At 56.4% G+C, this 12988-nt stretch overlaps 1 long non-coding RNA gene across 2 annotated transcripts; it reads left to right on the forward strand.

Annotated features, from left to right (window-relative positions):
- Positions 1-4403: 4403 nt before the first annotated feature.
- LOC141568171 (uncharacterized) lies at positions 4404-11817 on the forward strand. Of its 2 annotated transcripts, XR_012491212.2 has the most exons (4): positions 4404-4923; positions 5355-9430; positions 9538-10802; positions 10926-11817. It is a non-coding gene; the product is annotated as an uncharacterized LOC141568171 (long non-coding RNA). The 2 variants fall into 2 exon arrangements; XR_012491211.2 differs by having other exon boundaries at positions 5355-10802.
- The last annotated feature ends 1171 nt before the right edge of the window (positions 11818-12988 follow it).

The following is a 12988-nucleotide window of genomic DNA, read 5'->3' on the forward strand; positions in this document are numbered from 1 at the left end:
TCTTGCTGACCATGCTGTGCATTTGACAGGGTTTCTGCCCCTCTACTATGTCACTATTGGCACAGCTGGGTGTCATTTCTCCAGCCAAGCCAACCTCCCTGAGGACCGGACCCTCACCTCACACACCCTCCAGCTTGAAGCCTGGTGTTCTGGTTCTCTGTCACAGATGTCCCCACTCCACCATTGACAGGTCTGGTGGGAGGAGCTCTGGGGGGCTGTGGAAGGGCCTTGACCACTCCCAGCATGGAGTCATTCATAGTCCTGTGAGCCACCAAGGAGCCAGAAGACCTGGGAGCGCTGCAGCCACTGCCCAAAGCCTTTCCCGCATTCCAGCAGTGAGAAGGGTTTCAGGCGGGTTTGTCAAGCGCTGTGGCTTTCACTGCTGACTTCACAGGTCTTCACAAGGTCCTTGTTCCTTTTCTTCGATTTTGCTTTTGTTGAAAATCTGTGGCTTCGGTAGACGTGATAGAAACCTTTGCATCACCCAGCAGCTTTCCATGTGAACACGTGAGAGACACACCTTTAAACGAGTCGCAGACCTCTCAGCACCGTGGACGGCCCCTCCCAGCACACGGCCTTTCTGACTGAGTTAATTTGGAAAACAGGTCATGGGAAATTAAATTGCTTAAAATAGGTCACCAATTATAACTCCGCATTCTATCAAAATGAGAGCACCTCTGACATCTTTATGAGTTTATTGTGACTAAAGACAAAAACTCAGAGGTACGTCATTGCTGGCTGTGTGCGGCCTCGCCTCTGCTGGGGGCGTGAAGTGCGGCCGACCCTAGCACGCGGGGCATCGCGGTCGCTGTCTACGAACATCACTTTGTGATCCAAGTCCCAGCAGGAGAGAGGACAAATGAATAATAAACCAGGTTTTAATCATTATTAATAAAAATGGGACAAAGTTTCATCCATTAGCGAAATGGGATTCCTGTCTTGACTAAATTCAGTACTGAAAACACCGCACCTATAGCAAGGGGGAGCTCTGTGTGGCCTCATTTCCTGGGCAAAGGTCTTGGAGTGCGCAGGGCAGGGGCAGGGGCGTGTGTGGGGCAGACCTGACTGCAGCCAGGCCGGCAGCGCCCAGGCTCCCGTGCTGGGTGTCACATGAGCCTGCCAGCAAGCAGGTGTCTGCAGGACCTGTTGTTCCCTCACTTGGCAGTCGGGGAGCCTGAGGCACAGAGCGGCTGAGGAACTTGGGCCCTGTCACACAGTAAGTACGTGCCTCACCCTCACAGCTGTCCACGGAGGACCCACGAGGGCCCTTCCCTCAAGGTGCACCTCGTTTAGTTCCCAGATGGAGCGGCTTAGGGAAGTGGGGGCCCACCTCAGCCCCTCCAGGCCCCGGAGCTCGGAAAACCTTCTCTCCTGGAGCACAAGCCCAGGCCCTCCGGTGGCCGCCTGGAAAAGCCCTGGACACACCAAGTGAAACAAAGGGGCTGTGTCCCTGGGAGGCCGCCCGCTGCGTGAGCCCACATCGAATGAGGATTAGGGAGTGGACGAGGTCCCAGGCTCTGCATCACTTCTGCCACACAGGAGTGGACAGCGCCCTCTGGGGGGCAAATGGCCATGGGCAGCCCCCCTGGCCTCGTCTGTGCTACTCCGCCCACTGCCCATCTTCTCCCAGGTGGTGGAGGACACAGGTGGGCTCTGTCCCTCCTCCATTCTCCATCCCACAAAGGGCGGCCCAGACAATTTGCTCCTGGAGCCCCAGGTGGCTCAGGGGGGCTACCCTGGGCCCGTAGTACCCCATCTAGCCATCTTTTCAGGGTCACCAGGGACAGGACCCACATGTGTTCTCTTGTGGACGATGGTGACAATTAAGGCACACACTCGGGGGCCAGACGGCAGTTCCCCGCACACTTGCTGTGTGGCTGCAGGCAAGTCCCTTAGCCTCTCTGTGCATTAGTCTTCTCTTAGCTGTGTGCTTTCCCACTGTGGTGGTGGTTTTGTTTTTCTGATTTTGTCACAGTCTGCATCCCAAACACATTGAGGTCACATGGAATGCTTGCTTGTGAATCCCTGTTAATGGTGACTACGCTGGCCCCCACCTCCCAGGCAGCCAGAGGGGCACAGTGAGAGGCACACGATGAGTCTATCGGGATCATCCAAGGGGATCTGTGCCTCGGCGAGGTCAGCGCCTGGAGAGCCAGCTCCCCAAATCTCCAGGCCAAGAGTGTGCAGGCTGGTCCTCCCACCCCTGGAACAGCGTCATACCAACAAGGACTTCTGGAGCGAAGCCCGGAAACCTTGGGATGTGACACTCTCCATGAAGGGTGCCCCTCAGCTGATCTAATTGACCTTTGAAGTCCGGCCGCCACCGTTATTGCGAAAAATCATTTTGCACTTTGCCGAGTGGGCTCTGGGGCGAAGTGCACTGTTTTTATTGCAATTTACCTGTGTCGCTGTGATCTGACTTGAAAGCACACTCTAAAAATAAACGTTCCTTTTAAACTCACCCTCAGGTTGGGTCGCTGGGTGCTGTGCTGTTCGTTCAGACCGTGGGGCAGCTGTGACGCGGGGTGCCGGTGCCCAGCTGCCAGCACACTGAGGTGGGCACAGAGCCCGTTCCTGAGGGGACTGGGCACGCCCAAGCCTCCCATAGGAGTTCTCGTGTCCCGGCGGCCACCGAGGCAAAGCCCACTGCATTCCCTCTATTTTTCTCAGGAAGCTGGGGGCACGTTCTCCTGGAGAGCCGGATACTGCAGGAGCCCCAGGAACGTCCACCCAGGTCCTGGGCCAGCTGTTTCCAGGGATGGCCAGCTGTTAATTCACCACCAGCCTCAGCAGCAGCTGGAGTGACTCCCTGGTGGGCCTGGCGCTCGGGCGTTGTAAGCAGTCATGCCGAGCCTCTGGGAGTACAGCACCCTCTCACGGAGCAGGCAGGTTTCAGACACAAAGTATTAGGCTTGGACGAGCAGTGAGGAAACAAATCTGGGTGTCAATGGTGCTAGGCCGGGCTCAGCACCTCAGCTTCCCAAGACAGATGACACTCATCACATGGGCATGAACTATATATTCCCCGGGAAAGTGGGTGACCACCTCCCCAGGCCGCCTGGATGCTGGACGTTCATGCCCTCTGCCCGCAGCACGAATGTTTCCATTAGGTCTGGCAGAAAATGTCCCGGCAGGAAGTCCAGGCTGCCATGCAGCTGTGTGTCAATTCGCTTCCAGAAAGAAAATAGTGAATGCAGGGTCCTTCTTTTCGGATTCTTTGCATCCCAAGGTTTTCCAGGCCATTTTGCACAGTGAGCGACGGCACTGACAGACCCCAGAGCAGCAGGCAGGCTTGCTTCTGTGATGAGGGAGGGGGACTGAGGGGGTTTTGTGCCCAAGGGACCTTGGGGTCACCTAGAAGAGACCCTGACCCCACCCCACCTCCCAAATGTCTGACAGCCCTGCCTGCCTCCAGCCTCCTCCTTCCTGGAATGTGTTCCAGCCTCGAACCATCTTGAATTCTCTTTCTGCCTCTAAAAATAGCCCAGACCCAGCGGGGACTCCATGGAAAGACAGCGCCTCCTGCCTTCTGGGACGAGGCCAATCGGTGCTCTGCCTCCTGCCCGCCCCAGGCCCCTGGCACGCTCTCCCCATCTGCCCCAGTATAAGAGGTTATTGCAGACCTGGGGCCCCGTGCACCTCCCCTTCAATCTCATAATCTAGACGTCAGCTGGGCCTGCCCAGACCTGGCTTCTCGGACATGCTTGGTGTCCAGTCTGTGAGCGACAGGCAGAGACAGGGTGGGACAGTTTCCACGCTTCATGCTCACCCAGCCACACACCAAGCATCCATGACCCGGGAGAGGGCAAGGCAGGCAGAGGGATCCACAGGGGCTCAAAGCCAGGTGTCGCAGGGCCATGCTCCCTCCGGAAGCCCTAGGCTTGGATTCTTCCTGCCTCCTCCGGCTTCTAGTGGCCCCTTGGCCAGTGGCCGCATCACTTCCTGTTCCTGCCTCTGTCGTCACATGGACTTCTCTGTGCGTCTCTGAATCTTCCCCTCCTTACAGGGAACCCCGTCACTGGATTTAGGGCCACTTACTCCCGTGTGACCTCATCTTTACTAGGTCCACCTATGAAGTCCCTGTTTCCAAATAAGGTCATGTGCACAGTCACGGGGTAAGGACATATCATTTTGGGGACAGAATTCAGCCGCAGCCAACGAGGGCAGCCACTGCTTCTCTCTCCTCTCACACTCCCCGCTCTCTAACCTCGAGGGAGCCTTTGCTCCATCTTTTAGTGACAGAGACACCACACCCCAAACACCCCCATTCTCTGAGTCTCCCATGTCTGAACCTAGTTTTGGTTCAGCCTGTCTGGAGAGCTGTGAGCAGCCCAACAGATTGTGGGCAGCTCTGGTTGAGGTGACACCTGAGGCAGCTTCGGTTCCCGGTCGAGGCACTGGGCTTGATGTTGCGAACGCCAGGTCTGCTGGACAGAGCTGAGCTGACAAAAGCAGGATGACCACCATGGACGGGACTGCACGTCTTCATGGGACCCAGAAACCTGAGGGTGGGTCAATTTTTGTGACGCAAATCAATCCTGGGTGGGCTGTACACAGTGTCAAAGTGCTGAGATAAAAAGTGAGTCATTTGGGCAATTTCAAAGTCTCTGGAGAGCTGCCAGCAAAACATACAAATTAAATACTCACATTGGTGGTTGGGATCACGCAGACCGGTTTCTCTCATGCAGAATGTCAGTGCAATTCCAGCAGATATCAGCACATGGACGCTGGTTAGAGAGGCTGACGTGGAGCCCGGAGCTGGGCTGGGCGTTTCTGGAAATATGGTCCCCCTTCACGATGCCCTTGACAGAAGCCAGGCTTGGGTTTTCGCAGGTACTGGAGCCTGGAGGCAGCAGCTCAAAACCTTCCTTTTTGGAGAGAGCCTGCTGAGTGTGTAAGCTCCCCAGCACCACCTGCCCCCAGGTGAGTCTGGCTGGGTCCTGCTGCTCTGCTGGGTGCAGGCTTCCTGCCGCTGGGCTGGGGGGAACTTGAGGGCTTAGCGGGGGGGGGCCAGGAGGGTGCAGTGACTGCTCCCACCAAGTCCCAGCCTGGAACACTCTGGGCACTCAGAAGATATTGGAATAAGTGGCACAGGAATGGAAGTTGCTGCTGGAGGGATCAGTGACCGGGACCAGGTAGGAGACCAGGAAGTTTTGCCAGAGGAGATGGGTACAGCTGGGCCTAGAATGGGGCCAGGGGAGTAGCCAGCAGGACCTGAGGGACCCGCCGTCAGCCCACGAGCAAAACTGCAGTCTAGCTAAGTTAATTCCAGCCCCATGAGATGCACTGCAAAGAGTCTCCAGTTAGCACTGCAAATTCGGTGGAACAAGGGGTCTAATTATATTCCACTGCAGCTTGTTAATACTCCAGCTGCTGCTCCCGCAAGCTAACGACGGCGTCGGCACAGAGGTTTAAAAATCCATGACGACGCAGCTCCCGGAATATTTGTCCTGTGCACAGAGTGAAGTCCTGACTGTGGCGCCTTTGCCCTGCCCGTCGGAGATAAAAGCCTCAGCGTGACCACGAGTGTATCAACCCAATACGCTCGAGCAATGATTAGGGGAGCGCTGGGCAGTGTGTCTTCAAACGGGTGTGCAGCTCCATGCATCTTTGCAAAGCGGGCATCCCACCCATGTCTGTGGTCTGTGTTGGGGTGAAATGTGTTGTGTCGCACAGGAGGACGTCCAGAACCCTGGGCGGCTGACACCGTGTTGTTCCCTGACTCTCTTTCTCTGCAAGGCAGTTGCAGTGGGTGGCTGCTAGCTTGCTGTGCAAACAGATTTAAAAATTGCTGTTATGACAATGAGGCTTTTTCATCACTTTGAACGTGAGATAAGATGCTCCTGGGAGAGCCGTGAGCAGCCCAAAAGATTGCGGGCAGCGTAAGCCCTTCAGGACACGAGCTAATGCCTGGGGTCTGGCTCATCCAGAACAAAGCAATGCCTGCTGTTATTTAAAAAAACCCACAACTTTTACTTTGAAATAATTAGACTAGATACACAGGAAGTGGCCAGAACAGGCAGCACACAGCGGTCCTGTGTGAGTTCCTCATCTGTGACACACGTAACATCTCATGTGACAGCACAGCCTCTCGGCCGGAGCAGTGTGTATGCAGGCGGGTGTCCCATTCTGCCCCATTCGTCACAGGTGCAATTTCTGTGCCCCCCCCCACCATGACTGAGACTCTGGTCCGCTCCATGTCCAGGAAGGGCTTCCTCTTCGTTGCCCTTCACAGCCCCCTCCCACCCCGCCTCCTCCCAAAGTATCCCCACAATCACTAATCTGCTCTCCCGCTCTGTGATTTTGTCATTTCAAGACTTATGTAAATGGAAGCACACAGTATGTCACCTTCTGAGACTGGCTTCTTTCCTTCCGCGTGACGCCCTGGAGAGCCCCCCAGGGTCTTCCCTTGGTGCTGAGGACGCCTCACTGCATGGCTGCACCCTCCTGTGTTAGCCATTCACCTGCCGGATGAGCTCGTGGCTATGTACCTGTGGACAGGTCCTTGTTTCTCGGGGGTAAGCGCCCGGGGGTGCAGGTGCTGGGCTTCTTGGTTTCCTCAGACTCCACGCTGCTCCGTTTCCCATTCCCACCAGCCGTGGACGAAGGGCCAGGTTCTCCACGTCCTCGCCGGCATTTGATGTGGTCCCTACTTATAATTTCAGCCATTCTGATGGGTGTGTGGTGATACCTCATTATGGGCTTACTTTGCATTTCCCTGTCGGCTGATGACCTTGAACGACTTTTCATGAGCTTATTTCCCACCCATATATCCTCTTTGGTGAAATGTCTCCTCATGTCTTTTGCCCATTTTCCAGCTGGATTTTTTGTTTTCACTGTTGAATTTTGAGCACTCTTTATATATTCCAGATACGCTTCCTTTGTTGGCTGTGTGGTTTGCAAATCTTTTCTCCCAGTCTGCAGCTTGTCTTTTCATTAATTCTGACTCGTTTCTTTGATTTTAGTCATTTCCACTGGAACTAAGGAAACTGTGGATATGTTTGGTTGTAAACACTGTCTTCTGCCCCAGGCAACTTTCTCCAGGTTGTCCCTGCGTGTCCCAGCGCACAGGCTGAGTTCAAAGTCGGTCTTTATTTCCTCAAATACGTTTGTTTGAATATGGGACATCGGACAAAAATGTTGCTGTTCCAATCTGAAAAGACCTGGTATATTTGCCTGTTTTCTGCATGAGAAACGGTGGTAGAAGGAAGCGTGAGCTCCCGACCTGCCGAGTATCTGCGGAGGCCCCAGGCAACTGTGCGTGCCTCCGCAAACCCACGCTTCCCGCGAGCACGTGGGGAACTCGCCTCTGCCCTGTTGTCCGTTCTCCTGAGGGCGTTGGCGCGCTTTTCCAGCGGCCCCGAGGCGAGTGCTTTAGGCAGGTGGCTGTTAGAGTCCTGGCTTCTTAGTTTCCCCCAAGAGTCAGCTTCTGAACCCCAGCGTTCTGCTGCCTTTCCCCTCAACGCGTCAACTTTGGCTCCGTTCCCTGTGGCTCTTTCTCAGAGCGACTTGGGCTGCCTGCCCCTCCCACCAGTTTATTAGAATATCTACCTGGGAACTCGGAGTTCAAGGCCGTGAAGGTCTCCCCCACCCATTGCCATCTGCAGGGAGCACTTGCTCTTGATCTCATGACTTCAAAAGAACTAAATTGGGGAACTTTAATTTCCATTTTTATTTTCTACTTTTATTAATTTTGATCACAGTAAGATTTATACTGCTTATCTGTTTTGAATCTTATTGAGTTATTTTTTTAACAGTCAATTTGAGGGGCTCGCCTCCCCATGGGCCCCTGAGAAGGTGTGTTGTATCCCTGGGGCTGGTGTCTGCTGAGCCCTGGATGCCTCCTTATTCACTCCCTGTGCAGCTTGCCGTGGGGTCTCCCTCGCCTCTGTGGCCCAGCACTCACATCTAACCCTCTGACAAGTGCCCGCCCAGCAGGCAACCAGGGCTCGGACACCTGCCCCCCAGGAGAGACCATGGGCCCTGCAGGTGGGTTTGTAGATTCCAGGGCTCCCGTCTCCGCACAGTCGCTTCAGGATGTCACACAATCCGTTAATACGGAAGTAAACGTCCCCTCAAATCCCAAACCAGCAAGTTCCAAACCAATTAGGCTGATCCAGTGCCTCCAACCTGAACTCAGAAAACGATTTTTCCAGAAGATTTATTCAGCAGTGTTTTAATTCACTGTCTATTAACCTAATTAAAGTGGGCCTTTTGGGTTCATATTTTAAAGGCTTGATCAGGCTTTTTCATCAGCAGAGCGGGTCTTCGATGCCATCAGTGAACACCCAGCCTTTGGCATCTGGCCTGGGCAGGGTAGTGGTGGCCTCAGGGCTGGGGAGGCTCCTGGCCGCCTGCAGGGACCGTCCTAACCCAGCCTTTCCCAGGGGCCCTGCGTCCGCCTCACCCCCGCCTGGTTGTCCAAAGGAGGCTGCTTTCCAGGGAGCCCAACGGTAAGTCGAGGGATGGCGTTTTCATGGGCTTCTTCCCAAAAGGCCTCCTGCCCTGGTTCTTACCCTCTCACTGGGCCGGCAGAGGGAACACGTGGCCATGCGGTCAATGTCTGCTGTGAGTTCAGTCCCACCATGGGGCCCGGGGAGGTGTCCTTGGGGACCTCAGCAGCCTCAGCTCCTGTCCCCGGGGTCCCCATCCCAACCTCATGTTTCCTCCCACTGGCACTTAGTCCGGGGATGTTTAATCCACATGCAGTGTCCTGGTCATCTGTGGTCACCTCTCAGGGGTTCATAAAGCCTCGAAATCAGAGGCAGAATTGTGTCCACCCTTTCTGGGAGGAAGACCTATCACTTTCAGAGGGTTGTGAAAGGGCCCAAGACTCCAAGGTCAGCCCCACGACTGGCTGTCAGCCTGGCGTCCTCGTGCCCTGGCCCCAACCTCGCCGGACTGTGGAGAGTCTGGGGTTGGGCATCCCAGAGCATCGACGCGCAGTGGGGTCGTGGGCTCCATATCTGAGCTGCTTTCTATGGTCAGCTGCACCTGCCTGCTGGCAGGAGAGGCGTGGGGCAGTCTGGCCTGGTGCCAGTCTTCCCGGCTGCCCAGTCTGTCTGGTGGCCCCACACCTCACCTTTATTAGGACCAAGAGCTTTCTGGATGTCACCTGGTTTAATGTCCCTTCGGCCATCGAGGCTCGCCCACCCGCTCCATGGAGAAGGGCGAAGCTCAGAGGGGTCATTGTGTGTCCTGGTGCTTGGCTGGTGAGGACACACGTGGGATCCTGACCCAGGACTTTTTACTTCAAAGCTTCGACTGCCACCTCTGAGCTGCCAGTGTCTGTGAAATGTCCTCCAGGGGGACCCGAGGGCGCTGGTGACACTGGGTCAGCTAGGATGGCCATGAAAGCCTGGAGGATGGAACACGTCCCTGGAGTACCCTCGATCTCCTCTGCTCCTGGCCCAGGGCCCAGGGCCCATGGGTAGGTCCAGGCTGTGGGGTCCCTGCAGTGTTGCCATGTGGCATAGATGGCATGTGCTGGCAGCAGCACAATACAGAGAGCAGCCACTGTGGGCTCCCGTTTGGCAGGGAAGTGAGACCAACACGCCCTGCACACGCGGCGTCTGAGGGCAACAGAGGCCCTGCCCTGGGGCCAGGTTCAAGCCCACCTGGGTGGACAACGCTGGAGTCAGGCTCTTGCCCAGCTTTTCTGGAGCAGAAATCTCAGGCCCTGGGGCGTCCTGCCCCCTCCTGAGTCCTGGCTTCTGAGCAGACCCCTCGGTGGCGGGATCATCGTCAACCTCTGACCCTGGTGGGCTGGGGATGACAGGGACGCCCATCCAGGGAGGTGACCCTGGGGAAGGAGGCCCACGTCCACTGGGCTCGGACTGGGCACGAGTGACGCACACGAGGCTGAGCCCAGGTGTTTGGCAGCTCTGTGACCCTCTGCTCCTTCCTGCTGGACGCGGGCAGTGCCCCAGCGGGGACAAGGAGGAGGGGCTTGTGTCCTCAGGAGGGAAGGCAGCCTGGAGCTTCTGGAAAGCCAGGTGTGAGGCATGGGCGTGGCGGGAGCCCTGGGCATAAGCGGCTGGATGGTGAGGGGCTCTGGGCTGATGTGTGGCTGGTGGGAAGGGCGCCCGCTAGTGGCCTGCACCAGCCCTCTCCTCAGATCCAGGCCAGGGACCACATGGGGTGGCTGCTGTCACACAGAGTGGACCCTGGTCACTCTCGAGACCTGTCCCTCCTGAGGACACCACCCTGCAGGGCTTGGCTCATGGAGTGCTGGCTTCAGGTGACCAGGTGCCCAACTCTGCTGCATACGGTGTCCCAAGAGGGCTTGGCGTCTGACCAACATGTGGACCATCTGTCTCCAGCTGAGGTGGACACTGCCGCAGCTTCTCTCCCACAGGGCCAACCTGTTACCCAGGACCCTCCCCCTTGACACAAAGTCCTGGGTGGGGTCACAGGGAGTCCCTTTCCCCCTTGGGGATGAGACAAGCCAGGCTGTGAGATGCGCATGAATGGCAGAGGCTGTACCCGTTGGGGATGAGCCCTTGGGGGTTCACTGTTGCTGACAGCCCCCCTCTACACCTTTGCTTTAGTAGAGAATATGGGGTCCGTCCTTCCTCCAGGCCTTGCTGCTGTGTGACCTCCGGCAGTTGCTTAGCCCTCTCTGAACCTTGGTCTTCGAATCTGAGAAGTGTGTGAAGACCCTCTTCCTGACTTACGTCCTGGGCTGGGGTCTTCATGAGGCCAGATGAAACCCCGCCATGGCCCACAGCCTTGGCACGTTCTCCCTGCAGGAGTGCTGCTGGCTCTGGTTGCCTGCCTGGGCTGTGAGTGCATGTGCTCAGGTGAGCTGTTCTGCCTTCAGAGTAGCCTCGGCCCAGGGCTCGGGCCAGCGCCCATGTGTAACGCATCACGGTGCTGACGCTGGCCCCAGGTCTCTCCAGAGAACTGATCAATTCTGCTCACAGGCCTGCGAGCCCTCCCGGCCCCTCGGAGGAACAGACAGGCCTCTCACATACGGCAGAGCCCTGGCCCTCACCTGGGAGTGAGCTACCACCCACGGTCGCCCGGCAGCTTACAAGCAGTTCATCTTCACCACAGGGCAGAATGAAGTGTTGTCTGCCACCATTTTTAATAAAGAGAATAAAGTAGGCGTAACTACTAGGCATATCTTTAAATTCTGGTTTCCGCTCATCACATGGCACGAATGAGCCCGTGAGGCTGGGCTGTGTCCCCTGCACCCAGCCCTGCACCTGCCTGGGTGGCTTCGTCTGGGGGCTGGACACGGAGGCTGAGGTGCGGTCACTGTTCCTGTCTCGTGTGACACGAGTCACAGGGTGAGTGTCGTCCCATGCGGCTGGCTTTCTCTTTTGTTTTTGTTTCTACTCAGGGAAGCCCTTTCTGCGATGTCAGGTTTACCCAGTTGCTGAGGAGAAATGCCTTGTCCGGCAGCCAGTGATGTTCTCAGCCCGGGAAGGGCAGGATGCACGCCTGCTCTTGGCGTGGCACCCGCACAGGCAAGGCCAGCTGTGGCTTAAACGCGCGAACCACAGCCACTGTGCAGGCCGCGCATTAGGGACGGCCGGGCACACTGGGCAGGCCTGCCACGCACCCCGTGACTGTCTCAGGTGTAGGGCAGACGAGCGCCTGATTATTTCTATGCCCCTCGGCCTCACGAGGAGGGAAATGTGGTCCAGGGTGTGCATGGAATGTTCGGCTGTGATGCGTGTTTTGTGGGTAATAAATAAATCAGCCCTTAGGTTTATTTTTTCCAAATCAGGGGTGGAGATGGTGAAAATGTCAAGAGAGACTGCATTGGGCTTGTGTGACTTGCGTGCTGCCCTCTGTCTGGTCTTTGGGGGGGGGGGGGGCTCCAGCCGTGACCCTGTGAGTCTTGCGTCTGGTTCATCTGGTTTCTCACGCCCGACCTGCATGTGCGTGAGTGGATCCAGGGGGAGCAGGCTCACTTGGGATTGGGGGGAGGGGGGGCTGCCTCTCTGGGCAGAGTGGGGGCCGCACTTTGCATTTCAATGGGTTTTTATTAATCCACCTGCACACATGCGAAAGTGCCTGTCTGAGCTGCAAGGGCATAATTGAAGCAGGCTTCAGAAATAGAAGAGAACAAGTGTTATTGTTATTCTCAGTGTACAGATGTGTGTTCTGCTCCCCCCTCTAGTCCCACTGCTGTCTAGTCAGTGACGACGTAAATAGGATGTGTCTCCTCACCGTCTCCCAAAGCCTTTGTGTTCTGGGACAGCAGCCTATTATGATGTCACACAGTGGGACAGTAATAACCGCCCCCCCACTGGAAAATCTTACCACAGACAATGAAAGAAGCTGGTGTGCGGGCGGGCAGTGGGGAGGGGCTGAGGGGGAGAGGAAGCGGATCCCGGGGGTGGCGCCCCCAGCCCCTGCCACCAGGGCAGGTTATGTGGGGAGGGGGATGACCGAGAGCGGCTGGTGATGGTGTCCGGGCTGGATCGATGAAGAAGATGAACAAGGGGCTGGAGGAGTCAACGTGCATCTTCCTGCTGGGGTTTGAGACCCAGAGCCAGGGGCTTAGGTGGCTCCCGGTTATGGGCCAGGCTCCTGTGTCCCGCTGAGGCAGCTGCAGCCAGACCGCAAGGTTGCTCAGCAGGGATGGACGGTGGACACACACTCCCGAGGAGGAACTTAGAAAACTGTTCAGTGAGAGAAGCAGGTCACAGAATAACATACCGAGAGGGATTCCGTGTATAGAGTTTGAAAGCACGCAGAATTTTAAAGTATTTTATTTACGAGGCATATAATGTACTAAAACTATAAAAGAAAGTTGGGACCCAGCCATCCCACTCCTGAGTATATATAAGTCCACAAAAACAGGCAGGAAGAGGTGGCCACACACTGACGTTCCCGGCAGCATATCCACAGGAGCGAAAAATGGAAGTGGCCCCAGTGCCCACTGATGGATGGAAGGATGGGCACGGGGGGGGGCAGCCACACACCGGGGTGTCACTCAGCCTTAAAAAGGAAGGGAGTCTTAGTACATGCC

This window comes from Rhinolophus sinicus, chromosome 13 (genome assembly GCF_057876585.1).
Source record: "Rhinolophus sinicus isolate RSI-liver-muscle chromosome 13, RSI-T2T, whole genome shotgun sequence".
NCBI lineage: Eukaryota > Metazoa > Chordata > Mammalia > Chiroptera > Rhinolophidae > Rhinolophus > Rhinolophus sinicus.